The sequence below is a fragment of the Lepidochelys kempii genome, chromosome 22 (genome assembly GCF_965140265.1).
Source record: "Lepidochelys kempii isolate rLepKem1 chromosome 22, rLepKem1.hap2, whole genome shotgun sequence".
Taxonomy (NCBI): domain Eukaryota; kingdom Metazoa; phylum Chordata; order Testudines; family Cheloniidae; genus Lepidochelys; species Lepidochelys kempii.
The window spans coordinates 10228827-10256826 of record NC_133277.1 but is presented as its reverse complement, the minus strand read 5'-3'; positions in this window follow the sequence as shown (position 1 = coordinate 10256826).

The window sequence follows — 28000 nt, the reverse complement described above, 5'->3', positions numbered from 1 at the left end:
CCTATCTTCTAAGGTGCTAACTTGCAATCAGACACTCTGTGTTACAATGAGACTACTGCAGTCTTTGGAATTGTTACTGTAGAATACTAGGTTTCAGCTAAGTGGGCTGTAGCTTATGCTCTAATAAATTTGTTAGTCTCTAAGGTGCCACAAGTACTCCTCTTCTTTTTATAGAATACTATAGCTTTTTACTGGGATCGTTAATCTCCCCTCTAGGACAAACATGATATTTCTATTATAATTCTACTGTTTTCACAGCTTGCATACATTTAAAAGGGCAGCTCTACATAATAAATTGCATTTGTGTAATCAAATATTTCAGTAGATCAGATTAGTTTTAATCTGTTTATTCCTGTGATTCCTTCCCCATCCTGCAAAAATCACATGAGAAGTAGTGTGAGTTTAAATAACTGGGGCTTTCCAGCTCTGCCGCTGACATGTGCAAGCAATTAATGCAGATAAGCGAAGATGGATTTCACAGGAGGATTGCAGCTCCCTGCATCCACTTTACAGTGTTTGCTTTTCCATGCACTGTGCAAAGAATGAGGTTGAAGGAGACAATTGCTGTTCTCTTCCTAACTGCTCAGAGTGGGGTACGGAGACTGCAGAGCAGAGCTAGAAATCCTGACTACTCAGATGCATTTAGATATATGATGCACTTAAACAGGGGGGAAATTGGCCACGCTGGTAAATCAGAAGCTCAGGTTTTATGTTGTAAATAATAAAGGATAGTCCAGCTCTACAGAGGGGGCTTCAGATCCTGATCTCATTTTGATGCTTCCCTGAGTTTGGGATGGTTCAGCTCTGGGGCTTTGTCTTGCCCCATTAGAGATGGGCAGGACCAGGGGCAATGTTCAGATATGTATTCCAATTCCCCCAAACTTCAAGTATGGTTCGATCTCGAGTTTGGTTCAGTCCCTGCTGTCTGTCTGTTTTATACTGCTGCCCATCACTGTAGTATGGGAGCACTTTCCATGTAAAAGCAATAGCAATAGCTAGGTCCCCTTCCCTTTATACAGCTTGGGGTTGAAATGAATGCAGCCTGCTCCAGTTGAAACAGTTTCCCTGGACAGGTTGAGAGGCATTTCTATGAATAATTCACGCAGGCCTCTGTGTTCCATGTTCAGAGGAGAGGGATAAGGATAGACTAGCTAGATAAACTGCCACTGCCTGGTCCATGCTTGTGGATTTCCAGGTGAGACATCATCATCATCATCATCATCAATTAAAAATAATAATAAATAATAAAAATCAAAGGCCAGGGGATCAACCAAAGAAAGAGCCAAACACTTAGAGTGAAAGTCAAGTGCACTGCCCCCACTGGCCTGCTTTCTCCTAAGGAGAGGAAGTAGAGAGTCGCTAAGGCAACATCTTGCAGTTGGCTGATGTAGGCATGGAGTTAGCTCATGCAGTTTCTAAGCAGGCTTCTGCACCAATCAGACGTGGCTACCTTGCCATTCTGCTCTGCTATGGGTGCTTTTACTGTATGTTCCATGCAAAAGAACTAGGGCCTCATCCAACAGGGATAGCAGAAGGTGAATTTCCAAGAGGTGTTCTCAAACTGTTAAGTCATTTGTAATTTTGCTAGTGCAAATTTTTAAACACACATTGCACAAACACAGCACTCACTATCAATATACTTTTCCATGTGCGGACCTTTACACACAGTGTTGCATACCACATACGAGAAATACATTTACACACACTCCCAGCCATACTGCATGGTGCACTCATGCTCACACACACACAACATACAAAGGCTCACGCACAAACAGTATGCACTTGTATCCAAACCACACGCATCACTCTGTGCAGAAGATCATTTTGCAGTTACACTCCCATCCAGGCATAATACACATATACACACACAAACCAGTGCATGTGTATACCGCTATGCACATATCAACCACATACCAGACACCATTAACATATTCTCTCACACATACTCTCTCTCTCACACACACACACACACACACACACACACCACAACAGGTTAAATCCTGGCCCCACTGAAATGTATGAGAGTTTTGCCAGTGACTTCAGTGGAGCCATGATTTCTCTCTCACACACACTAGTGCGTACATATAACAGTACATGCACATGCAAATACCATGAATGTTTTCACACATGTATATAATGCACATCTATAGCAGTACATAATGCACACCAAACACTATGAATATATTCACTCACACGCGCATTAGTGCACATATACAGCAATATGCAAACACATTTGAATCACCTTTCATAAATTCATCTGGTAACGAGGAGGGCTTTCTCAAGAGTGTTAGATCTGGCACTGTGTCCAGAAGCAGGGGACAAATCTGAAGGATCACGAAACTAAGCAGCCAGGGCCATAACAGACCTTGAACCCTTTTTTCAAGAATAGAAAAACAAAAAAATTTTCAAGGTAAAACACAAGATGCCCAAGAAGTGCTGAGAAAATCCAGCCAAGGTTTGATCATATGTTAGCTCAACCATGTGCTTTGCTGCATCTTAAAATCCAAAGCTGCATGGAGTAAATTGTCCCTCGGAGGCCATGGATAGTTGGACATGTGGTCACATTCCAAGATTTTTTTTGGTAAAGTTTCTCCTTTAGCCAGTTATGTTTGTTTTGTTATCATTTTTCAGGGATCGGCTGAGGACGCACAAACCATTCCTGCTTCTCTATTTTTCTCCGCTTGATATAGACAGTCTGTTTGAATTGGTATTCAGGGTGAGAGACGGTCTGTAGGGCACTCTATTCATTCCCAAATGAACCGGTTACAGTTGCGCTGAGGTGAACTGTTCAAGGACTCAGGGGAAGTTTTACTAGCTCTGCTGCTGGCTTGATATAGCAAAACATTTTAAGGGGACCTTGGGTTTGCAGAAGACAAGGCAAAGACCTGATTTTCCAAATCTTCCCTGCTAGACAAAATACCTTCATGAAACTTCTTAGCTGTGCCTGCTTGAGACTATAAATCTCCCGCTGCAGGGCACAAGCTCATCACCAAAGGAGTCGGGAAGGAATTTCTATCCTCTTTCTCTCCATCTACAATCCTGCACTTTCCAGGTACATTCCTTTTTGGAGGTGGGTTGGCTTTCTCTCAAGAATCTGGTATTGGCAACTGCAGGAGTAGTGGTATGTTCCAGTGATGGCATACCCTATGTTCCTCTGTATGTTTGAGTGTCTGTATGACTGCTGTCAAGATCTCTCACCCTTACATTGTTTGCATCTCTCCTTTTAAAGAAAATTACCACAATCAGGTCTAATACCATAGAGCCTCGTCTTGAAGTACTTACTCACAAGACATATAATCCTTTATGCAGGAAAAAACAATAAGGAGTAGGGAACTTTCCAAGTCTCTCTCCAGCTCATTCCATGTCTGGAAGAGGGGACTAGGTTTTCAACCCATGGAATGGGAAGGGAGTAAGACCCACCAAACCTGAGGCTGTGCTAATATCTGCAGATCTCAGTTCATATCTCATCTCAGTACCTCCATACTATTCCTTGGGTACTAACCTCCCCATTCTACATGACAGCACGGCTCCTGGATTTCATCTTTCAGGGCTGTCTACCTGGCAATTTTTACCAGAATAGTCTCTGAGAATATTTCAGCCCTTTAGGTTTGGGCTCCAGATGGGACCAAGAAGTGCAAGCTAGTAAGTACAGCTGCAGTCCTTGGGAGTTTATTGTAGATGTGAACTACTGCCAGTGCAAGGAAATTTCCTGTAAATCTCTTTAACAGTCAGCCCTTCCTTATCTCAACTTTTTCTCCTATATGACTAGAGAAGAGCCCAAGATGCAAAGTTCAGATCCCATCTCCCCCTCAGTGCAGGAGTGTCTGAATCAGGGCTATTGGTTCAGACCCGTCTATATTTGACCAAGTTCAAATAGCCTTTTCACAATCATACCTTCCGTTTTGATGACTAACTGACCTCAACAAGGACCCCTTTCGCAAGCATCTGTGTTCCAAAGACACTGATCTACCTTGTCCTGACCTTTATAAATAGCTAAGCTCCCTGCGTCCCTGCATCCTCATCTTTTTTACCCTCTTTTCCAACTCAATTCTATCCTTTTATAATAAGGTTACCAGACCTGCACATATTATTCCAAAGTTGCCCTCACTCCTAGTCTCTGGCATCGGGCTAGAATAATTTCCTCCTATTTATATTCAGTGTCTTTATTTATGCATCTCAGAATCTGGCTGCTTCTTTTACTGCTGTGCTGAAAGTTTCAAAATATTATAACAAGAAGACAAGGGAGCAGAAGGCAATTTTATTTTTATGGATCCAGGACAAAATCCAAGATCCAGACAGTCCTGACCTTTGGAGGAGTTTGGAATCTGATCCTGGATCAGAAGTTTTCACATGACACCTATCAAGTCACCCGAGGGAAGTAGAAGGAACCCCATGGCTTTGGACTCTTTAAATTAGGCGGGACAAAACCCTATTAAATGTTGGGTAAAATCCTGCACTGGCTTTAGGAAGTTGGTCTTAGTGCTCTCTAATAATAGGTCTTACATGGTGCCTTAGAATGGGCTGAACCAGAGTTCAAGCTCCAAACACCCCTGAACTTTGAGATGGTTCAGAATCTGGATCCCAGTGTTGCTGACTGGGCCCAGCTCTAATTTATGATTTTATAATGGACATTACAGCTCAAAAAGTCCTCTCTTTCTACACTAAAAGGATACAGGACAAGCAGGGAAAGAAAGCTTCTCCCACATCTGAAAGCAATTTCCCTGCGCTGTAGAGAGCACATCTATTGGTAAAAGGGCAGTTCAGTTCAGTCCTATCTTCATTCAGTTCTGGGCAGTATTGTCACCTGTCCTCTAGCAACTGGACCATTTTGCACAGATCATCTGATGTTCTACAGATTGTGTCTTTTTGGTTCCTACTAACATGAGACACATTTTTGTAGAGGTGAAAGGCCTTGTGTCTTGTTACCAAGCCTTGCAAGACATACAGTGTCCGTTCCAGACAAGGAATATAGTATACTCCTATGGGCTTCATTAGCAGCAGTTTGGGGCTATCCTGCCCAGGCTGGAGTTCCAGGAGTAATGCAGCCCCTGCACTATTCTTGAAGGAGATGCAGCATGTACCCCCAGACTTGCATAGATCGACATATATTTGCTAATGTGAGATAGGAGAATCCATGGCCATGTGCCTCCTCCCGCAACACACACCTCTTTTGAAGAGGAAGGTACCACTGTTGGGACTAGATGGAGAATTCCCTAAGTGCCATCCTGTTTGTGGGAATCATAAGGGAATGCAGGGGAAGGGGAGGTTCATAACACCCTCTCTCTGCCATGTGCACCTACACAAGGACTGGCCACAATCAGACCCTTTGGTTTCTGCCATGGCCCACTGGTGAGTTCAGGAGGGAGTGCCAGGCCTGAATGCTGAACTTCATGAGTTTTACCTGGTCATTCCCCCCATCAGTATTATTATTAGCATTGCTGTGAAGAGGATGCACACTCCAGTGGAATAGACACTCACCCAGAGAATAGGATACCCAGGTTCTATTCCGGACTCTGCCCCTGATCTGTTGTGTGACTGTGGGCAAATCACTTCCCCTCCCTGTGCCACCATTTCCTCTCCTACTTTTTGCCCATCTTGTCTAGACTGTAAGCTTTTTGCTTACATTGCATTCTACTGTGCGTATGTACAGCACTTAGTACAATGGGGCCCTGATCTCAGTTATACAAATAATTAATAATGATGCATTATTATGCTGTAAATTTTAAGTTGTTTTTTTATTGTTAATACTAAAACCTATACCAACTCTAAAAAGCACCTTCCTACCCATAGGATCTCCAAACTCTTTTAGAGTGCACACTAGAGGGATCAGTTCTGCTCTACGGAAATGAAGCCACCTCAGGGGTGGAAGAACGTGACAGCTCTTTAGCAGAAAGCAGCAATGTTAGACAACAGCTTGGGACAGGAAGCGAAGAGGGATGCTGTATCCAAATTGCAAACGCCTCTGTATAGCTAAAGTACTAGAAGCCGTGGGGCACAGAGTACCTCTATTGCTGGCCAGATCCAAAGCTTGTTGAAAACAACAGAATGATTCCTGTTAAATTCAGTGAATATTGCACCAAGCCTCTAAGTACATCCCCATCAAAAACCATTGATCATGTGAATTAATGCAGCTGCAGAGCAGTCCAGGAGCAAAGGGGTCAATGCATTTGAGCTGCTTCTCTGCAAACGGAATAAGAACTGCCAACTGATGTTTGTCCCTCAGCAGCTGGGATGGCTGCCCAGTCCAGTGTCAGAGAAGCACCCCAGAGAAGCACCCCCAGAGGCTTGCAGCTTTCTGTAAGACCTCTATGGTCCTCGCTTCGTTAACTCCTTTGGGCTGCTGCACTGCAGAGATAGGAAAGCCATCAATTATTTTTTTCTTTTTAAATAAGGGATCTGGGTGGGGGTGGGGAGGCAGCAGACAATTAGGGGCCTCTGAACTTCTCTTAAAAAAACCCAAATGAATAAAACAGTTCCCAATGACTCCCCTGCCTGCTGCAGACATGGTAATTGTGTCTAATTTCTTAATTTTCATGCCGTTGTTGCCTTTGCCTCCTGTTAATGCGATGTAAATATGTGTTGCCAGTTTGTGGATTTGTTTAATTACAGGGTAGCTAAACTGTGATTGGCCAGAAGGTTAGTTTTTAATTTATTTATTTAATACAGAGCAGGCATTGCAAAGTTTTGTATTAACCAGGCAGGATGGCAGAAGCATCTTCTTTTTATCTGATAGTCTCAGGGTTTTGTTGCAGGGAACCATCTTGGTTTGCAACTTGCTCTCTACTGGCCTTAAAAAATTCCTGTCACATTCCAAATGCAAGAGACCGATTTGACTAACTCCTGTTTGATTAAAGTCCCTGAGCTCAACCACTGGAGCTTAAGTAAGGTGAGCAATGCACTTGCAGGGTAAACTAGCAGCTTCTTATTCAACAGCTCTCTCTGGGCCAGATTGGGATCTTTTACTCCTACTGAATACATGCCTTACACCATGAGTGAAACCAATGGAGATACTTGTGGAGCAGGGTAATATTCAGTGGGAGTAAGGCTATCACAGTCTGGCCCTCTCCATGTGTAGCAAGAATGAGGAATACAGACTTTAAGGAACCAAAAAGTATTTTGTTTGAGTACTGTTTACTCCTGCTTCCCCTGCAGAGCCAATCCAGTTACAAGAGAGTGAGCAGGAGTCTACTGGATCTTAAGCAGTGTTAGAGTTGTTTACTAAGGCTTTGTCTACACTGCCATTTTAGAGTGCTGAAACTTTCTCACCCCGAGTGATGCAAGTTTCAGCACTCTAAAATGGCAGTGTAGGTAGTGCACCAGTGCTGGGAGCTACTCCTCTCATGGGGGTGGTTTTTTTACAGCGCTGGGAGAGACCAGCAAAGAGGTTACACAGGTTACTCTGAGGGTCTAATCTGAAGACAGTGGTGTTGCACAGGTGTAGCTAAAGGCCTCATTCATCCAGCAGAAACTTTATTATTGGGGATGAATGATGCACAATATGTAAAAGACCCCAGCTTGACTCTCAGATCCCAGGGTGATTTTTGCAGCACTGCCAGTTTATTTTTTTTCTTGTGAACATAAAACATGTGGTACAGAAGTAATTAACAAACACATTTCGGCTAAGAGTCAAAATTCAGAATAGAACCACACTTTAAAAGCAGAAGGACAAAGAGTTCAGCTTTGTTTCAGAAGTTGGAGGCCAACTCTTCTATTCAGCTTGTCCTCCACAGAGTTGAAACTTATCCCAATAAAAATCAAAGTACAGAAAGAGCCTTAAAAGTATAGCAGCCTAATAGTAGTGAAGTGTGAGAATGGCTAAATAAGTAAAAAGTATATGAATTTTCACAATTTTTTTTTTACATTTTGGCTTTAATCCATTTTATGGTACACAATGTAGATTTTACTAGTGTACATGTCTGTGTGCTTTTGAAGTGACTTAATGCAAAAAAACGTGTATTAGCTTGAGGTACAGTCCTTAGCACCATGAATCCTGATTCACTGCAAGTAGAGGCCCCACAGTATCCTTTAAAACAATTGAACTGAAATTTGAAATCTCAAAAATCCCTCCCACCCCCCCGCTCTCCTGCTGGTAATAGCTCATCTTAAGTGATCACTCTCCTTGCAGTGTGTATGATAACACCCATTTTCATGTTCTTTGTGTATATTAACCTCCTCACTGTATTTTCCACTGAATGCATCCGATGAAGTGAGCTGTAGCTCACGAAAGCTTATGCTCAAATAAATTGGTTAGTCTCTAAGGTGCCACTAGTCCTCCTTTTCTTTTTGAAAAATATAATAGTTTCCTCCTTTTTTTACACTGTGATTTCCTGTGGAAACATGTCCCAGCTACTTCACACTATCAGACTATTATTATTATAACGGTAGGATCTGGGAAGTCCCAGAGAGGATGAATGTGCAATAGAAGTATTTACATTTTAGGGGATTTGCATCTTATAGTCAACATTATGCATAGCCCTATGCTATATGTGAGACTTCCTTCAAACCATGAGGTGCTGATCACCAGAGAGAAATCTTACAGTTCATATATGATGAGTCTCTCTCTTGATGTGAATCATTTCTGCAAGTTTTGGAAGTAGGTGGTGGTGGGGAGGGTGATTTCGGCTCCATCCGCCTGTTATTTTGCCATAAACAGATAGATAAGAAAGTAATTGGTGTGTCCTAGGGCCAAGGGCAACACTTCTCTCGTCTGTTGTCACTAATGGCCAATAACACAACCCTACAAAGTAAAGGGAAGTGACAGCAGGGAAATAATTTAGCCTTTAACTGACAGATTATCCAGTTAAAAGCCATTTACCTTCTGCTGCTCGGTGTGTCATTGTTCATTTTAGTTTTGAAGTGACATCTCCCTGAGCGCCATTAACATGCCGTCACTGAAGGGGAATTTATAGAGAGTGCACCCTGGGAGAATTATAGCCTGGGTGACTATGGTAAAAGAAAGTGCTTTGTGGATTCTTTGTTCATCGTAACAGCCTCGGTCTTACCCGATTTTTGCATCTTGGCAGGGGGTTAGACGAGATGACTGTTCTTGTTCCTCCTAACGCTATACTTCTATGGTTCAGAGTTTCTAGGAGGAAAAGGATCAGCGACCTCTACCATAATCACCCTCTTCCTGTATAGCATGGTATGAATCAATAACGAATTACAGCAGTGATTTCATCCAGGGGAGCCCAAAGCCCTTTGCAAGAAACAGCCCTGGAGCTTTCAAATTCCACTTCCTGCAGGAAGGAAGGCTCTTTTCTAAATGCACCAGTAAAATGCAACCACCTCTGGGATAGGAGCATGGCAGCTGTTCAATAGCAAACACAGCAGTCCTGAGTAGGAAGTGAAGAACTGTAGTGTAAAACTCAGGGGAGTTTAATGCAATAGCGTGACCCAAAATTGAATTTGCCAGGACAAAAGCTCTGCTGTTGGGTATTCAATGACCATAAGCCTCTTGAGTGAAATCACCTAGCTTGCAGCTGCTTCTTCCCTTGGGCTACTTGAGATGGGAGAAGAGAAAGACGATACTACGGAACTGTCCACAGCAAAGGTAAAGCTTGTCTGTGCAGAAGGCAGAGTTTTCTCGTTTGCTGACCCAGGACTATAGAACAAACTCCCATAGGAACTAAGGATCATCACAAACATAGTCTTTCCTTCCAGATAAAAGGCATGCTTCTTCATTCTGCCTTTGCTAATACATTAACAATGTCCATATAACTTATAAAACATACACACTGCACAGTTCTACCTTAGGGAGAGGATCAGAGAGAATGAACCCCATGTGACAGATGTTAGCTATATTGCTTAATAAACTACTGGAAGGTGCTCAGATGCTTTTGTGACAAGAGTGGTATAAGAACCTGAAGTGGAAGTGAAGTGACATGAAGCTTAAAAAGTGGTGGATCTGGCCAACACGAGTCTCAACTTATATCAATGGGTCTACAAAAATGTGTATGTGGCAGCAACTTAAGAGAAAACCCCTCCCTTTATCACTACTTAGAGATGGCCACAGGCCGTGAAATTCTAGCTGTAGGTTGGGAAAGAAGAGGATTTTTAACACCATCTGTGTTATGATATGGGTAGGGTGAGGCCTGAACAAGGATTTTGCTGCAAAGGTAGTCGTATCCCTGCCCCATCCCTCTTACTAGCCAGTCTGAATTTCAAGCCACTGAACAAATCGTAATTCCACAAAAATACAGAATTAGGGTAGAGAGAAGCTGCCACTTATCACACACACAGAGAAGCTGTAGCAAGAACCTGGGTTGCCTTAGGGCTGGTCCGCACTGGGAACTCACCTCAGCATATCTACATCTCTCAGGACTGTGCAAAATCCACACCCCTCAAAGAAGTAGCTATGCTGCCCTTACCCTGCCCTGGTGTAGACAGTGCTAGGTCAACAGAAGAATTCTTCTGTGCACCTTATACAGATGTGTTTTCAGTTGCAGTCACCACCTCATATTTGATATGAAGCAGCAAATGGATACAGGTCTCCTCTCACGCCTGCAATAAGGCCACATGCAGCACTCGACCACACCCTGCCAAGAGATTCCCATATGGAGCTGCCTTATAGTCCTCATAGCTGGGAGAGGGGCAGATAGTTGGTTCATTGAATTCATAGTTGCCCTTTACCCAGGTCCATTCAAATGACAGAGGAATTTGCATTAGTTTAATGTGAATCACTGCGGATAATGGAAAACAATACCTGTGCTAATGAGGAAACAGAGCAAAAGCTTTCAAATTAGCCATTATTTGTTAACCAGCCCGGGTGTGGCTGATTAGAAATGGCATTCAGATTGATAGCTCCATCTATCTCCTAGAGCTCTTCCAGACCTAACACCTCTGGTTTGTCATCTAAATGGGAGCCCCTGAAGCTTTATTATCACTGAGCACTTTCTGAGCACTGCAAATGTACAATGGTACTTCAGGTAAAATGGGATAGAAAATACTCCATGCCCCAAAGAGATTGCAGTGAGGACATCAAGGATAGTTCAGGGGCAGCAGTTCAGGGAAGGGGTGTGTAGAGACAGCATTGGTGGTGTGAAGGGGCTTAGATACCATGGTGATGAGATGATATGAGGCAGGGGGTCTCAACCTTTTTCTTTCTGAGCCCCCGCCCCAACATGCTATAAAAACTCCACAGCCCACCTGTGCCACAATAACTGGTTTTCTGCATATAAAAGCCAGGGCCGGTGTTAGGGGGTAGCAAGCAGGGCTATTGCCTGGGACATCATGCCACAAGGGCCCCCATGAAATGACGATGCTCAGGCTTTGGATGGGTGATGGGACACAGGGCCCCGGGCTTCAGCACCATGCAGTGGGGCTTTGGCTTTCCGCCCTGGGCCCCAGCGAGTCTAACGCTGGCCATGCTTGGTGGGCTCCCTGTAACCTGCTGGCTGCCCCCCATGAGGCCCGGGACCCCTGCTTGAGAACCACTTGTATGATGGATGGAAGGATAGATAAGTGGGTAGATAAGTAGGGAGACAATAGACTGATGGGTAAGTACATGACAGATAGAAACATACCTGCCAGCATTGGAAACAAACAAAAACAAAACAAAAACAAAAACCCAGTAGTTATAACCAACATAAACGTACATAACTGTATGTTGATTTGCATAAATTGGTTGCCCCACTTACATCCACCCCATGCAATCAATACTTAAATTTCAGACCCAGTCATTCTCCAGCGACTACATCCAGGTGCTGCCTCTTTTCCCCCTAGCGCGCTCTGTGCCTGGGCCGTGATGTCCGGGTCTGAGGCAAAGCTCCCGGAACCTTCCACCCTCCCTGAGACAGTTGGGTGCTGCCGCCTCTGTGCCACGGCCCCCCCAGTTGTGCCACCTTTGCTTCCCAATTCCCTCTTTTATACCCGCCTCCATTTACTGCCCCAGGTGCTATTGCCCCCTGATTCATCCCCTCATATATTGCCTCTGGCCCCCATTTGCTACCTCCATCTTATTTACCCCTGCCCCCATTTGCTACCTCGTGTCCCCAGTGCACTCTGCCCTCCATGTGCCCCCATCTGCTGCCCCATCTCATTTACCCCACCCTCCTTGTCTCCCCTGTGCCCCCAAAGCACCTCCGCCCCATTTGCTGTCTCCTGCCCCACATAAGTTGCCCTCTCCTCAGAATGCTGCTGGCTTTCTCACCTCCACACCTAACCCCGAGCCCCAGCTCCCCCCTTACCACAAGGGTCTTTGTGCTTCTCCTGCTGCCTTCAGGGGAGCCCCCCTCACTTCCAGGCTATGGGTGGCCCCCAAGAGCGGCCACTGCCCCCCGTTCCCACAGAGAGCGCTGGGGTCTTCAGGAGAGGGAGGGGGACGCGTGCACTCAGCCCACCCCACAGACAGACTGAGCTCCACTGGCTTGCTCCCCTCCCCCCCCCCCACACCCCTGGGGAGGCTGTGGGGGGGTTGGGGGTTTCCTCCTTGAAGAACCCAGCACTCTCTGTGGGAATGGGAGGCAGTGACCTCTCTTGGGGGCACCCTGAAGACTGGCAGTGGGGGGCATTAAGGAGCACACAGACCCCTGTGGTAAGAGGAGAGCCTGCACCTGGGGTTAGGTATGGGGGTGAGAAAGAGCAGCGCTCTGAAGGTGGGGCATGGGGTAGCCGCACTACAGGGGAGGGGAGGGAGGCAGCACATGGATGGGCAGGAGCACATGAGGGGGGAAGAGAGGGGAGGCTAGGCAGCAGTAGGGTGACCAGATGTCCCAATTTTACAGGGACAGTCCCGATATTCAGGGCTTTGTCTTAAATAGGTGCCTATTACCCTGCCCCCCTTGTCCTGATTTTTCATACTTGCTATTTGGTCACCCAAGGCAGCAGCCACCTAAACAAGGGGAGACTGGGGATACCAGGGGTCTCCAGGCTCTCCCCTGGCCTGCGCCCCCTTGGCCAGAAGCAGAGCTGTGCAGAGTGGGAGAGACAGTGTCAGCATCTTCATAACCCCCCTTGGGAAAGGGGAAAGGAAGAGCCAGAGCAGGGGTGGGCAGGGCAGCTGTAGAGGGAGCGGAGGTATCGCAGGGCTTAAATTCAACCAGAGCAGAGCTCCAATAAACATTTTCAAACCTGCAGGACCCCCAGTGCCTCCTGTGGGGCTGAAAGCCCGAACCTCGGCATGCCCCACAGGGCTGAAGCCTTGAGCCCAGGTGTGCTCCACGGGGCTGAAGCCCCAAGTCCCGGTGCCCTCCCCCATTGGAGTAAAGCCCCAAGCCACAGTGGCCCCGCCCCAGGCCTAAAGCACCGAGACAGCCCCCCCACCATGCAGCTAGAGCCCAGTGTGGGGGAAGGGTCTGGGGGGCTCCGAGAAAAATCTCTGAGAATTTAAGCCTTTGGTTACATAACTGGGAGGCGAGGGGGGGGGGAGGTGGTCTGCCAGCTCTCTGGGCTGAGGGGTCAGGCTGGCCCTTATCCCAGGGAGCAGCTCTGAATGGCTGCTCTTCCCCATTTCCCTGCCTCCTAGGGAACACCAGTCAAACAGATGGGAATTTATTTCCTCATAGACCCTAGAAGGTCCTTAGTGTGGGCTGGCAGCAGGCAAGCAAGCAAGCCAGTGTCATATGGATTCACTGGGGAAATGGGGTTTGAGGAGGGATTCTAAAGAACAAGATGGTGGACAAGAAGCTGGAGTCACTTCCAGCATGAAAGGTGAGGAGCAGGAGAGGAGAGATACATGCACAACAAAAGGACCTTACCCTTCTCTCTTTCCACACATGGAAATCCATCAGTGCTGATGGGGGAGCATGTTGCAGACTGAGGGTAATAGTCGGACATTTGAAATAGCTCCCGCCAAAAAAACCCTGTCTCTCAAACTCAGCTCAAACCTTGCTGCTTTTTGGAGACTTTTTCCCCCTCTCTCATTATTTTTCTTTTTCATAAGCCTCTAACATATCTGTGTGATCCCCACTCTGCATCTCACTGCTGCTCTTGGAAAATATTACCAGCATCTTGGAGAGAAGGGAAAGGAATCCACCAGGCCAATGTGGTTTATACTATTCCAGGAAGAAAGTACAGTGCTCAACACAATGGGGTACTGGTCCATGACTAGAGCTCCTGCTTGCTGTGTTAATACAGATAATAATAATAATAAATTCCATAATTAACAATGCAATAAAAATAATAAACAACAATAATTAATAACGATGCTCAATAAGTAATAGAATATGAGTACCTCACAGTGGGTTGTTCTTTCTTTTCAGGGATAAAACTCTGGGGTCTGTAATATCCATGAAACAGTGAACTAGCTCTCAGAAGATCCAGGTAACATCTTTGAGTCTTTGGGGCAGTTTTAGTCAATGGGAATGTTTTGATAACGTAATGTTTCATCTTGTGTTTCTTTGGGCAAGTGTCTTGTCAGTCACTATCATGTGTGGGTGTTCTGGAAATATTATAATTAATTATATGATCACATATTACTATTGTTAACACATTCTTCTGGGCTCTGCCCAAATATATGGGAAGACACAGTCCCTGGCTTGAAGAACTTAACACAGAACACTTCTGCTTCAACTTGCTTATGCCATTTCCATTAAACATGTGGATTTAGCATTTAATAAAAATATTGTTATATTTCTCATTTGCTTACTAATTATGCTCTCAGTCCTACAGCCCTGGCTCATGTGAGAATTCCCATGGAATCCAAAGGGAGAGCTCATCTGAGCAAGGGCTTCTCAGGAGATTAACAAAAATTAGCCCTTGTTCAATGTAAACAAATGCAGTGATTGTCAAAACTGAGTGGGGTATTTTGATTATTAATTTTTAATTACCGGCAGCACATTAGGCGCATTGCAAGACAATAGAAACCCATAGTATCTGCACTGAAGAATCTAAATAGATAACACAAGAATATGCTGGGAGACTTGGGAATGGTGGGTGGGCATTCCAGGAATATGGGGAAGCATGGGAGAATCAGGAAGATAAGAGCGGCAGAGGGAAATAAAGGGTGTGGTGGGGTAGACTTAGTTACCAGGGTGTTTGGGGCATGATAAGAAACAAGAGCAGTGGTATAAGAGGAACTGTTCTAGTACTAAGGAGTGTGCTGCTCTGGCAGAGCCGTGAGAAGGCCTTGGAGCCAGCAGACCAATTACAGGAAAAAATTACAGTGTATGAACAAACCTTTGTTGGGTCCCAGGGCTGTAACAACCACATTGTTTCGGGACATGATTCAGAGACATGGGCATAGCTGTGTGGGGACTTGTAATATGTCATGCTTCTAATTTATCGTTGTACTGAATCAGGTGAAAGGACATTACCTCATTCCTGCCTGCACTAGCTTCAGAAACTTCTCTTAGTCCCTCATTTTCACCATCCCGAAAAAAGATTTCAGTTAATGATATTGTAAAGAGGGGGATATGGAAGAGAGGGTATGATTATTCCATCTGCTTGACTGATTGCACCCAGCACTCCATTTCCATCAGTATTAGCTCTGTTGTTATCACAAGTATTTACGTACTCTTGTATCAATATTCATCAAATTCAGCAGCACACAGACTCCAGAGCAGCACAACTCAGCATCTCCCAGAGGACCACTGCAGGCAGGATACCCCATTGTCTTAAGAACATAAAAACAGCCATCCTGGGTCAGACCAATGGTCCATCTAGCCCAGTAGCCTGTGTTCCAACAGTAACCAGTGCCAGGTGCTTCAGAGGGAGTGAACAGAAAAGGGCAGTTATCAAGTGATTCATTCCCATTCAGCCAGGTTCAGTATCTGGCATTCAGAGGTTTAGCGACACCCAGAGCCTAAGGTTGCATCCCTGACCATCTAGATTCATAGATATTTAGGTCAGAAGGGACCATTATGATCATCTAGTCTGACCTCCTGCACAATGCAGGCCACAGAATTTCACCCACCACTCCTAAAAAAGACCTCACACCTATATCTGTGCTATTGAAGTCCTCAAATTGTAGTTTGAAGACCTCAAGGAGCAGAGAATCCTCCAGCAAGTGACCCGTGCCCCATGCTACAGAGGAAGGCGAAAAACCTCCAGGGCCTTCCAATCTGCCCTGGAGGAAAATTCCCTCCCGACCCCAAATATGGCGATCAGCTAAACCCTGAGCATATGGGCAAGATTCATCAGCCAGATACTACAGAAAATTCTTTCCCGGGTAACTTGGATCTTACCCCATCTAAAAACCCATCACAGGCCATTAGGCCTATTTACCATGAATATTTAATTACCAAAACCATGTTATCCCATCATACCATCTCCTCCATAAACTTATCGAGTTTAATCTTAAAGCAAGATAGATCTTTTGCCCCCACTACTTCCCTCGGAAGGCTATTCCAAAACTTCACTCCTCTGATGGTTAGAAACCTTCGTCTAATTTCTAATCTAAATTTCCTAGTGGCCAGTTTATATCCATTTGTTCTTGTGTCCACATTGGTACTGAGTTTAAATAATTCCTCTCCCTCTCTGGTATTTATCCCTCTGATATATTTATAGAGAGCAATCATATCTCCCCTCAACCTTCTTTTAGTTAGGCTAAACAAGCCAAGCTCCCTGAGTCTCCTTTCATAAGACAAGTTTTCCATTCCTCGGATCATCCTAGTAGCCCTTCTCTGTACCTGTTCCAGTTTGAATTCATCCTTCTTAAACATGGGAGACCAGAACTGCACACAGTATTCCAGGTGAGGTCTCACCAGTGCCTTATATAACAGTACTAAAACCTCCTTATCCCTACTGGAAATACCTCTCCTGATGCATCCCAAGATGACATTAGCTTTTTTCACAGCCATATCACATTGGCAGCTCATAGTCATCCTATGATCGACCAATACTCCAAGGTCCTTTTCCTCCTCCGTTACTTCTAGTTGATGCGTCCCTAGCTTATAACTAAAATTCTTGTTATTAATCTTGTCTAACAGTCATTGATGGACCCACCCCCAATGAACTTATCTAATTCTTTTTTGAACCCAGTTATACTTTTGGCCTTCACAATATCCCCGGGCAATGGGTTCCACAGATTGACTGTGCATTGTGTGAAGAAGTACTTGAGTTTATTTTAAACCTGCTGCCCATTAATTTCATTGGGTGACCCCTGGTTCTTGTGTTATGTGATGGGGTAAATAACACTTTCCTATTCACTTTCTCCACACCGTTCATGATTTTATAGACCTCTATCATATCCCTCCCACTTAGTTGTCTCTTTTTTAAGCTGAAAAGTGCTAGTCTTTTAAATTTCTCCTCATATGGAAGCTGTTCCATATCCCCAATCATTTTTGTTGCCCTTCTCTGTACCTTTTCCAATTCTAATATATCTTTTTTTTTGAGATCAGATGACCACATCTGCATGCAGTATTCCAGGTGTGGGCACACCATGGATTTATCTAGTGGAATTGTAATATTTTCTGTCTAATTATCTATCCCTTTCCTAATAATTCCTAATATTCTGTTTGCTTTTTTGACTGCCACCCATACAGAGGGGATGTTTTCAGAGAACTATCAACAATGACTCCAAGATCTCTTTCTTGAGGGGTTACAGTTAATTTAGACTCCATCATTTTTATATGTATATTTGGGATTCCAATGTGTATTATTTTGCACTTATCAATGTTAAAATTTATCTATCATTTTGTTGCCCAGTCACTCAGTTTTGCAAAATCCCTTTGTAACTCTTTGCAGTCAGCTTTGGAATTAACTATCTTGAGTAATTTTGTACCATCTGCAGACTTTAGCACCTCACTGTTTACCCCTGTTTTCCAGATCATTTTTGAACATGTTGAAATGCACTGGTCCCAGTACAGATCCCTGAGGGACCCAGCTATTTACCTCTCTCCACTGTGAGAACTGACTATTTATTCCTACCCTTTGTTTCCTATCTTTTAACCAGTTACTGGTCCATGAGAGGACCTTCCCTCGGATCTGATTTTGAACCTTTGGTGTGGGACCTTGTCAAAGGCTTTATCAAAGTCCAAGTACACAGTATCAACTGGAAGAACCTTGTCCATATGCTTGTTGACAACCTCAACCAAGTCTAATAGATTGGTGAGGCAAGATTTCCCTTTACAAAAGCCATGTTGACTCTTCCCCAACATATCATGTTCGTCTATGTGTCTGATAATTCTGTTCTTTACTATAGTTTCAACCAATTTGCCTGGTACTGAAGGTAGGCTTACTAGCCTGTAATTGCCAGTATCGCCTCTGGAGCCTTTTTTAAAACTCACTGTCTCATTATCTACACTCCAGCATCTGATACAAAGGCTAATTTATTTGATAGTTTACACATCAGTTACTAGTTCTGGAATTTCATATTTGAGTGCCTTCAGAACTCTTGGGTGAATATTATCTGGTTCTGGTGACTTATTACTGTTTAATTTATCAGTTTGTTCCAAAACCAACTCTTTTGACACCTCGGTCTGGGACAGTTCCTCAGATTTGTCTCTTAAAAAGAATGGCTCGGGTGTGGAAATCTCCCTCATATCCTCTGCAGTGAAGATCAATGGAAAGCTTCTCCACAAGTCTTGTCTTCCTTGAGTGCTCCCTTTAGCATCTCGATCATCCAGTGGCCACACTAATTATTTGACAAGCTTCCTGCTTCTGGTGTACTTGAAAAAAAATTTGCTGTTCGTTTTTGTGTCTTTTGCTAGTTGCTCTTCAAATTCCTTTCTGGCCTGCCTAATTATATGTTTACACTTGACTTGTCAGAGTTTATGCTCCTTTTTATTTTCCTAAGTAGAGTTTTACTTCCAATTTTAAAAGACAGCTTTTTGCCTCTAACCTCCTCTTTTACTTTGTTGTTTAGCCATGGTGGCATTTTTTGTCCCTCTTACTTTATTTGGGGAGGAGGGGTATACATTTAGTTTGAGCCTCTATTATTGTGTTTTTAAATAGTTTCCACGCAGCTTGCAGGCATTTCACTCTAGTGACTGTTCCTTTTAATTTTCATGTAACTAGCTTCCTCATTTTTCTGTGATTCCCCTTTTTGAAGTTAAATGGTACTGTTGTGGGTTTCTCTGGTATTTTTCCCCCTCCAGGGATGTTAAATTTAATGACAATGTAGGTGGTATTACTGAATGACTCAGCTACATTCACCTCTTGGACCTCTTCCTGTGCTCCACTTAAGACTAAAACAAGAATTGCCTTTTCCCTTGTGGGTTCCAGGACTAGCTTCTCCAAGAAGCCGTCACCAGCGGTGTCTAGAAATTTTATCTTTACATCCGAGCCTGAGGTGACATGTACCCAGTCAATATGGAAATAATTGAAATCCCCATTATTACTGGGTTTTCTGTGTTTGTAACCTCTCTAATCTCCCTGAGCATTTCACAATCACCGTCACCATCCTGATCAGGTGGTCAGTAGTGTATTCCAACTTCTATAATCTTATTATTCAAACATGGAATTTCTATCCATAGTGATTGCATGGTACAAACATTGATTCATTTAAGATTTTTACTAAATTTGACTCTATGTTTTCTTTCACATATAGCGTCATCCCCCTTGCCCAAGTGCAACCTACTCTTTCATTCCTATATATTTTGTACATAGGATATTTTGTTTTAGGAGTCTCCATTGCCATTTCCTTAGGTGTTTAAATATCATCCCTGAGTGCTCCAAAAGCATCTGACCAACCCGAGGCTCATGGTGTTAAAGCAGCAGTCTCTTCCACGGCTAATTTTCATTCTGACAGGACAAACACCCAAGTGATTGAGCAGTCGAGAGGGCACTGAACTAAAGAATCTTCCCCACCAAGAGAGCATGACCTTGTTTCCATTAAGTGAACTGGCTTCCTCTTACCCAGGGCAGAACAGATCACTGCTCAGCAGGGGCACATGCTGCTGCTGGAAAAGTTTTTCTCATTTTATCCCTTTTCCTTTCTTTCAATAACGTGTCCTCTTGTGATCCATTATGCAGGGTTAGGCAGACACTTCATCATTAACAGAAGCAACCAGAGCAATTTTTCTAGCTGCCCCTGGGCCCTCCATGAACTTCCTGCCAGAGTAATGGAGTTAAACCGACAGAATGACTTTGTCATTGGTTTGTCATTGGTCTGCCTTACCTGAAGTGTTTTGGCAGGGGCAGTAGTTTGTGGGTGAACTTAGAGACCATGAAACTTATTTAATAGCATCTGGTTTAGTCTAGACAGGGAATGTACAAGCTCTGCGTATAAAGCTCTGCCAATGCACTGCAATCCATATGTGAAATACCAGCTGCTGCTCCAAGCCTGGGCCCCTACACAGCTGTGAAAACATTCTGCATTCCAGAACTACAGTGCTGTACACGTGCCAGCCCTGAATCTGCACAGAGCTCTGGCCAACGCAACACATTCCCAACTAGAAGTGGCAGCTGCATTTCTGAGCCCACTTGCCGCTCAGTTAATGCACCTCAGTCCTGACATGGTGCTCAACTCAGTGCAGCTGTGTCTGTGCATCTCAATCCTAACGTATAATACACCTAATATCCCAGTCCTGGGAGCCTGCATAGCCTTCCAGGTACACTTGAATTCTGATTTGCAGCATTTCTTGCTACTCTGCTAGGCCCACATCCTGCTCTGCCTACACACTGAAGTCAAAGGAAAGGGAATAACAGAGCAGTGGCAATGGGAAGATACAAAGCAGATGATGCAGGAGGGGTTACAAGAAGGGGGCCTTGGATATGGTGATGAGAAGACACAGAGTTTGAAAATGAAGCAGTTTACACTTGTGGCTTCCTTGCATTCAAATCCTGTTCCTGGCATTTTTTGTCAGAAGGATACAAGAAGTGCAGTTGGCTTTGCGGTATCTTTCTTGTCTCTGTAACATCCGCCACTTTTTTGCTCTTAGTGTATTAATGATTCACGAACATCCCTGGCAACTGTTGGTGTGTTTTGGACCCTGAAGTAGCAGAAAGGCCCACGGTGGTCAGAAGTGCAGTCTTACGTCACCTTTTGCAGCTTCAAGTCATTAAATCTAGAGACAGAGTAATGACAGGCTATGTGAGAATTAGCCTTGGCCTCCAAAGCCATCACACTGACAGAAACATGTTCCTTTAGAGCTTAATCAGACACTGCACATGACACAGAACCTTTCCCCCCAGTCCCGTAGGACACCCCTCACCCTTCTGTCTCCCAAGGATGAAGTTGTACTGCAGTGAAATTTGACACTAATGTGGATCTTCAAAGACTACAAAGGTCCCTTTGGGAAAACGTTAGGTGAGAGCTAGCTCTCTTGCATCTATCTCCATTTGCCTATCATGAAGACTGAAAGAAGTGCTATTGCTCTCTTTCCACATAGTCACCTATCTGGCTTTTTCTGTCTTACGTTACTATTATTTTGAAAGCATGGAGGAGGCAATAGGCATACGCTAGTGGTTAGAGAGCACAGTACTGCGTGTCAAAAATCTGGGTTCTGTGACTGACTTGCTGTGGGACCTTAGGCACGTCACTTAACTTCCCTGTGCCTTGGTAAAGCAAAACATTATTAGTGAGGGCTGGTGAAAGGCAAATTTCTCTCTCCTTTCTCCTCTGCTGAGCAATAATAGTCACTTTTGTGGAGCAGTTCCTATTCAAGGATCTGAAAACATTTTGCAACCATTTAATGAAACTTCCCAATCCTGCTATGAAACAGATAAATAATTATGGGGAAACTGAGCTACAAAGAGGTTAAATAACTTGCCCAAAGTCATGTAGTGGGGCATAGTTGGGAACTGAACCCAGAAGTCCTGATTCCCAGTCTTCCCTTGTTCAAGCCGCTCATCAACATTGCCTTTATTCAGCTCTCTTTTAAAATTTCACTGCAATGTTTAGCTGACCTCCTCTAATGGATCCTGAAATCCCCCATATCCCTCATGGAGAAGGCAATAGAAATCTGGGGAGTGGTGGAGTCATAGCACTGAAATCCATCTAGTTTTAAATAGCTGAAAGTCATCTCAGGAGGGAAGGACAACATTGGATTTCCGGAGACTTCATTCAATGAATTGTTGATTGGAAAAGTTCTTTCAGATCCCTGTGGAGGGGAGTCTGGAAGAAATGTGTTTTCCAAAAGGAGGACAGTGGGTAAGTTGTTAATGACTTCAACAAAGCAAGAGAAGGCACATTAGGAGGTTGGCCATAAGGGTAAAAATAGGAGACTGGTCTAGTGCTCATTAGTGGTTTGCTAAAATTAACTCCATTACCATGTTTGCTTTCATTACAAACCTTCCATTTAATTGCAATTATCACTGAACTGCAAAGAAGGGTTCCTGCTAGGTTCCACAGGTTGTAAGAATACCAAGAGAGTGCAATGCTGAGCTGTGTGAGTTACTAGTTTTAAGGATTGCCTAAATAGTTTAGTCTGTCGGAGCCTAGTGCTGGCTGAGATTTTGCTGTATACTTATCTCGGGAGGAGAGCATACACTTCCTGTTGTTTGCCTTCAGGGAGCTCACATGTAGAGTTCCACACAAGCAAATGCCTGTATAGATGAGGCAAGATGGATTCTGTGAAAGATGAGGGAAACAGAGAGGGCCTGATTCAGAGTTCATTGAAGTCAGACAGAGCTTTAGCATAGACTTCAGTGGGATTTGGATCAATCTCAGGAAAAGCAAGATTTTTTAAAAAAATCAAACCCCCTTCCAAATCTCTCTTGCCTTCCTTTTTATATTATATATATATACATATATGTGTGTGTGTGTGTGTATACATATAGCATTCTCTCCCTCGCTTTCTCTCCCCTTTCTACTTCATCCTTCATGTCCTGTATTTCTTTTGCTCCCTGGATAGCTTTCCATGGTGTGTGTAGTTTGGTGACTGAAAGCAGTGGATACCATTCTATTTTCTACATTTTTGTGCACTTTTAAAGGTAGAGGAGTCCTGTCTGTTCATTGTGGCGGTGGCTGCCATTTTGTGTTTCAGTTCAGACTCAGAATGTTACAAAGGGAGTCAAAGGACATGAAGCATTTTTTATCAAAATGAATGGCAAAGCATTTTGTACTCGACAGACACACCAGTGAAATGCAGCCAGCTAGCACCTAGCGTGACTATGGAGACAGGGACAATTATGCCAAGGACAGAATTACACTTACAGAAAGTCCCATGAGATTTTTAACGTCCTAGACGTTGCAGCTCTAGGCCTGATTTTCTCTTGTCTCAGTGAAGTCAAGGGAGGTTTCATGGTGTAAAGCAGCAGAGAGTCAGGCCCTTTCTTGTTAAGATCTTACCTGAAACCTCCCAGAAAGTTGACTACATCAAACTCATTGTAGTCCCTTAAGAAGAATGAAAGGCTAAATTGCACATGGCTGGATTGGAATCTGTTTCTGGTATGGAGTCATTAGAAATCTGATGCTTATAGCAATAAGCCAGTTGCTGTCGCTTCTGACTTTTCTTCCGTGCTCAGTCACAGATGATTATGAGTCCGAATGGCAACTGGTTTTGGGAAAAGAAGCATTTTGGACAGTAAAGATGTAAAAAAGAACGAATAAAAGAAAAGGGAACAGAAAAGGAGGAGATAAAATTCTTTTATGAAAGTAGGTCAGACTTGAGCTCTATGGACTGGCTGCTTGGACTTCTTAAGAACAGAAAAAGCTGCAGGTTGAGATGGAGATTGCACTGAGAAGTGAAAGCAGATGTTCTCTGAATGCAGTTAGCTACCAGCAATAAACTGCTAAATGTTTGGAAAATGCAGTAATCCAGTCCTCTGATTGCTCCTTCTGTACCTCCAACACTGACCCTGCAACAGCGCTGAGAAATAAGAGCAGCTTGATTTTAAAGAAAAGAAAAGAAAAGAAAAGAAAAGAAAAGAAAAGAAAAGAAAAGAAAAGAAAAGGGTAAATGGCTGTAAAGTTTTAAAGTGGCTAAACTCATTTTTATTCAAACTGCTGGGGAAAGAGTTGTCTCATTTTTGTAAATGATTCCCAAGCATTGCTTCCTGCTAAATCAGAGGTGGGCAAACTATGGCCCGCGGGCCACATCTGGCCTGCAGGACTGTCCTGCCCGGCCCCATAGCTCCCAGCTGTGGAGGCTCGCCCCCAGCCCCTCCCCCGCAGCTCAGGCGCTGCGCGGGCAGCGCTCTGGCCCACCGCTCCTACCGGGCAGCACAGGGAACGCAGCTGGCTCTGGCCGGGCGGCGCGCTCCTGCTGCTCTGAGCAGCATGGTAAGGGGGCGGGGGGTTCTGGGGGGCAGTCAGGAAGCAGAGGGTGGTTGGATGGGGTGGAGGTTCTGGGGAGGCAGTCAGGGGACGGGGAACAGGGAGGGTTGGGAGTGGGAGACCCGGGGGGCCTGTCAGGAGGCGGGGGTATGGATAGGGGTCGGGGCAATCAGGGGACAGGGAGCGGGGGGTTTGGATAAGGGGGTGGGATCCTGGGGGGCAGTTAGGGGTTGGGGGGCCCGGAAGAGGGCAATCAGGGGACGAGGAGCAGAGGGCAGTTGGATAGAGGGTGGGAGTCCTGGGGGGACTGTAAGGGCACAGGGGTGTGGCTAGGGGTTGGGTCAGTCCGGGGACAGGGAGCGGGGGGGGGTTGGATAGGGGGTGGGGTTCCAGGGGGCGGTTAGGGGCGGGGGTCCCAGGAGCGGACAGTCAGGGGACAAGGAGCAGGGGGGGTTGGATGGGTTGAGGATTTTGAGGGGGGCAATCATGTGGCCCTCGGGCCAAAAGGTTTGCCCATCCCTGTGCTAAATGCTGGTGTTTTGCTTCTGTGGATTGCATGTGAACGTAGCTAAGATGGGAGTGACATGAAAGTGACATCATCTTCTCTGTGGTAGTTTATCAGCAGAGCTGGCTGCTGGGACCTATGCTATTTTTGTCTTGGAGTAGCCCAGCCAATCTGTGGGACAGTCCTAAATATAATATGGGATTGTCGGTCTGTGGCTATCTGAGATTGTAGATAGGTGTTCAGATCCCTTGATGATGGGCAAAAAAGACATGGGAGAGCATTAGAAGTGTCTATGTAGGTAGGTACCACAGATTATGGAGGAAGGTAGATAAAGTGGAATAGCTTAGTAGGTAGAAAAGAATGGGTGGCAAATAGGGCCTCTGCTGTCTGCTTAGTCTTAGGCGGAGCTATCAGAGTGAAAAGCAGCTGCTCCCTGCTTGCCTGCTCTCTGTGAAGGAACCAGCCCTGCCAAACCTTAAACACTAAGCTAACGAAATTCCTCCAGGGAAGCCATTCTGATGTGACATATTGTCCCAACCACAGAATTTCAGCTGAAGGCAGGATGCATGGTCACTAGTGAAAAAGAAATGTCAGTGTGCAGATACTTCCCCAGACCTCTCAGCTCTGCCAGTCTCACAGTAACACGTTCTTCCCCTTCCTGCCCCAGCCAGAGCCAGGGGGCACAAAAGCTACCTCTAAAAAGAAAAACAATGGGCAGGAAAATTTTAGGGCCAAGGGTTGGGTCCATGCCACAGATGATAATTCAGATATGTTCTTTGACCCAATTTGTAAGTGCACCAAACCATAATGTATACAGCAGCAAAGAGAAATCTCAGCCCACGTGCATTCTTCACCTGAAAATAACTCCGCTACTCTGAGCTGGATGGATGCAGCTTCCAGAGCCCACCTAGGCTATGCACGTTATGTGGGAGGCACAGTTTGAGCTGCCATGCATGTGGGTCAAGCAGAGATCACATCAAAGTCCATATTCAAAGTTCTGAGGGAAGGGAGGCCAGGCCACAAGATTGGCATCATTTTGTGCCATTGGAGCCAACAAAGGCCAAGTGTAGGAAAAGAGACTACAAGGAATCCCACAGCTGATTTGTGGGACATGCAACCTTTGCTGGAGTAAGGGAGGGTGGTTTATTGGTTCGTACAGAAGTCTGGGAACCAGAATGCCTGGGTTCTATTCCCAGCTGAGCTGATGACTCCTTGGGTGACCTTGAACAAGTCACTTTGTTTTGCTAAAAGAAAAGGAGTACTTGTGGCACCTTAGAGACTAACCAATTTATTTGAGCATAAGCATTAAGCATTGTTTTGCTGTACCTCATTTTTCCCAGCTATAAAATCGGAATTATAACATTTAACTCCCAGGGGCAGTGTGATGGTTAATTAATTAATGTGTGTGTGTATGGAAGTGATGATATTCTGTGATCTGTTGCCTCAGAGCACTGAGATAGGCTCTGGCCTAAAAAAAGGAAATAAACAATATCTATCCCAATGAAAGGTTTCAGAGTAACAGCCGTGTTAGTCTGTATTCGCAAAAAGAAAAGGAGTACTTGTGGCACCTTAGAGACTAACCAATTTATTTGAGCATGAGCTTTCGTGAGCTACAGCTCACTTCATCGGATGCATACCATGGAAGCTGCAGAAGACATTATATACACACAGAGACCATGAAACAATACCTCCTCCCACCCCACTGTCCTGCTGGTAATAGCTTATCTAAAGTGATCATCAGGTTGGGCCATTTCCAGCACAAATCCAGGTTTTCTCACCCTCCATCCCCCCACACAAATTCGCTCTCCTGCTGGTGATAGCCCATCCAAAGTGACAACTCTTTACACAATGTGCATGATAATCAAGTTGGGCCATTTCCTGCACAAATCCAGGTTCTCTCACCCCCTAACCCCCCTCCCAAAAACCACACACACAAACTCACTATCCTGCTGGTAATAGCTCATCCAAAGTGACCATTCTCCCTACAATGTGCATGATAATCAAGATGGGCCATTTCCAGCACAAATCCAGGTTTTCTCACACACACCCCCCACCCCCATACACACACAAACTCACGCTCATGCTCAAATAAATTGGTTAGTCTCTAAGGTGCCACAAGTACTCCTTTTCTTTTTATCCCAATGAAGTTATCCCTGTGGTATCTCAGTGTGAGTATCATTATTAGTGCTGAAAGAAGGCTCCATTTTGTTGTGCTGTAGATTCAGATAACCTTTATTTTATTTTATTGTGCTTCCAGGGCAGCCTTTTGTAGCTCAGGAGAAGAAAGACTGGATCTGGTGACCTTTGCTAATTTCCCCTGTTGATCTCTGCACCTCCTCTGAGTGAATGGTGCATAATGGCAAGAAAAGCCCTGAGTAATTCTCTCAGCTGGCAAGGGATAAGTGAGGGGCACATGTATCAAGAGCATTATATTGCCTGAAAGATGCCATTGATTAGCTAAGACATTTGAGATCATTTTCAGCATCCGGGGGGAAAGTGGCAAGAAATCAGATGCTGAGTTTAAGCAGGGATCCAATGCAGCAAGCAAAACCTCAGGGCCCAGTGTGAAAAGCAAATAAATCAGTTAAGTCGTGTATTCAGTAAATAGAGGGGATGTTCAGTTTCCCCTGGAATAACTCGTGTGTGTGTGTGTGTGTGTGTGTGCGCGCACATGTGAGTGTGTGCACGCACACAAGTGCTTATTCACCTGGCTGAGGTATAAGTGAAAGGAGCTTGTGTGTGTATGTGGGGGAAGATTATAAACAGGAGTTAAGGGGCGTGTGTATGTGTGTTTGCAGGGATGGACAGGGAGGGAGGTGGGTGGATAGGATGTAGGTAGGAGATGTGTTCATGACAGGGGGCTAACTGGAGCCATGCCAGGCACAGTAAGCTTGAAGCCCAGCAAAAAGACTGCACATCTGCAAGGCCCATCCTGTGAAAGGCAGTGAAGGAGGACTGTAGGGCTTTGTTTATCATAAGCCTTTCTGCTGAGTGAGGTTGGCTAATCATTGGCCAGCAAGCCTAGCTGGTGGAGACTGCAGGATTGTTAGGGAAGGCCAGTAGTTTCTGGCCTGTTAATGGGGGGGACTCTGAGAGAAGAGAGAGGAGACATGAAGAGTTAGGAGAAGAGGGTCAGTTTGGGAAAAAGCCAAGGCTCTTCCAGCACTTAATTTGGAGCTCCCCACCTTCCCTGATCCGAAGGGAGATGGTGACATGACCTGCTTTAGGAAACAGATGTCACCATTAATGTCTGTAGGTGAAAAGGGTAGCAAATGCTGATCTAATGTACCCTAGTTCTTGCAACCCACATGAAACACTTGTCCCTCTCACTGCCAATTACCTGGGGGCTTCAGTGATCACAGCATTATCATCAGGAATAAAAGACTATGAGCCTGCAGTCCAGAGCGTAGAACACAAGGTAATACACTTCCAAAAAAGACATTATGCAATGGAGAGAG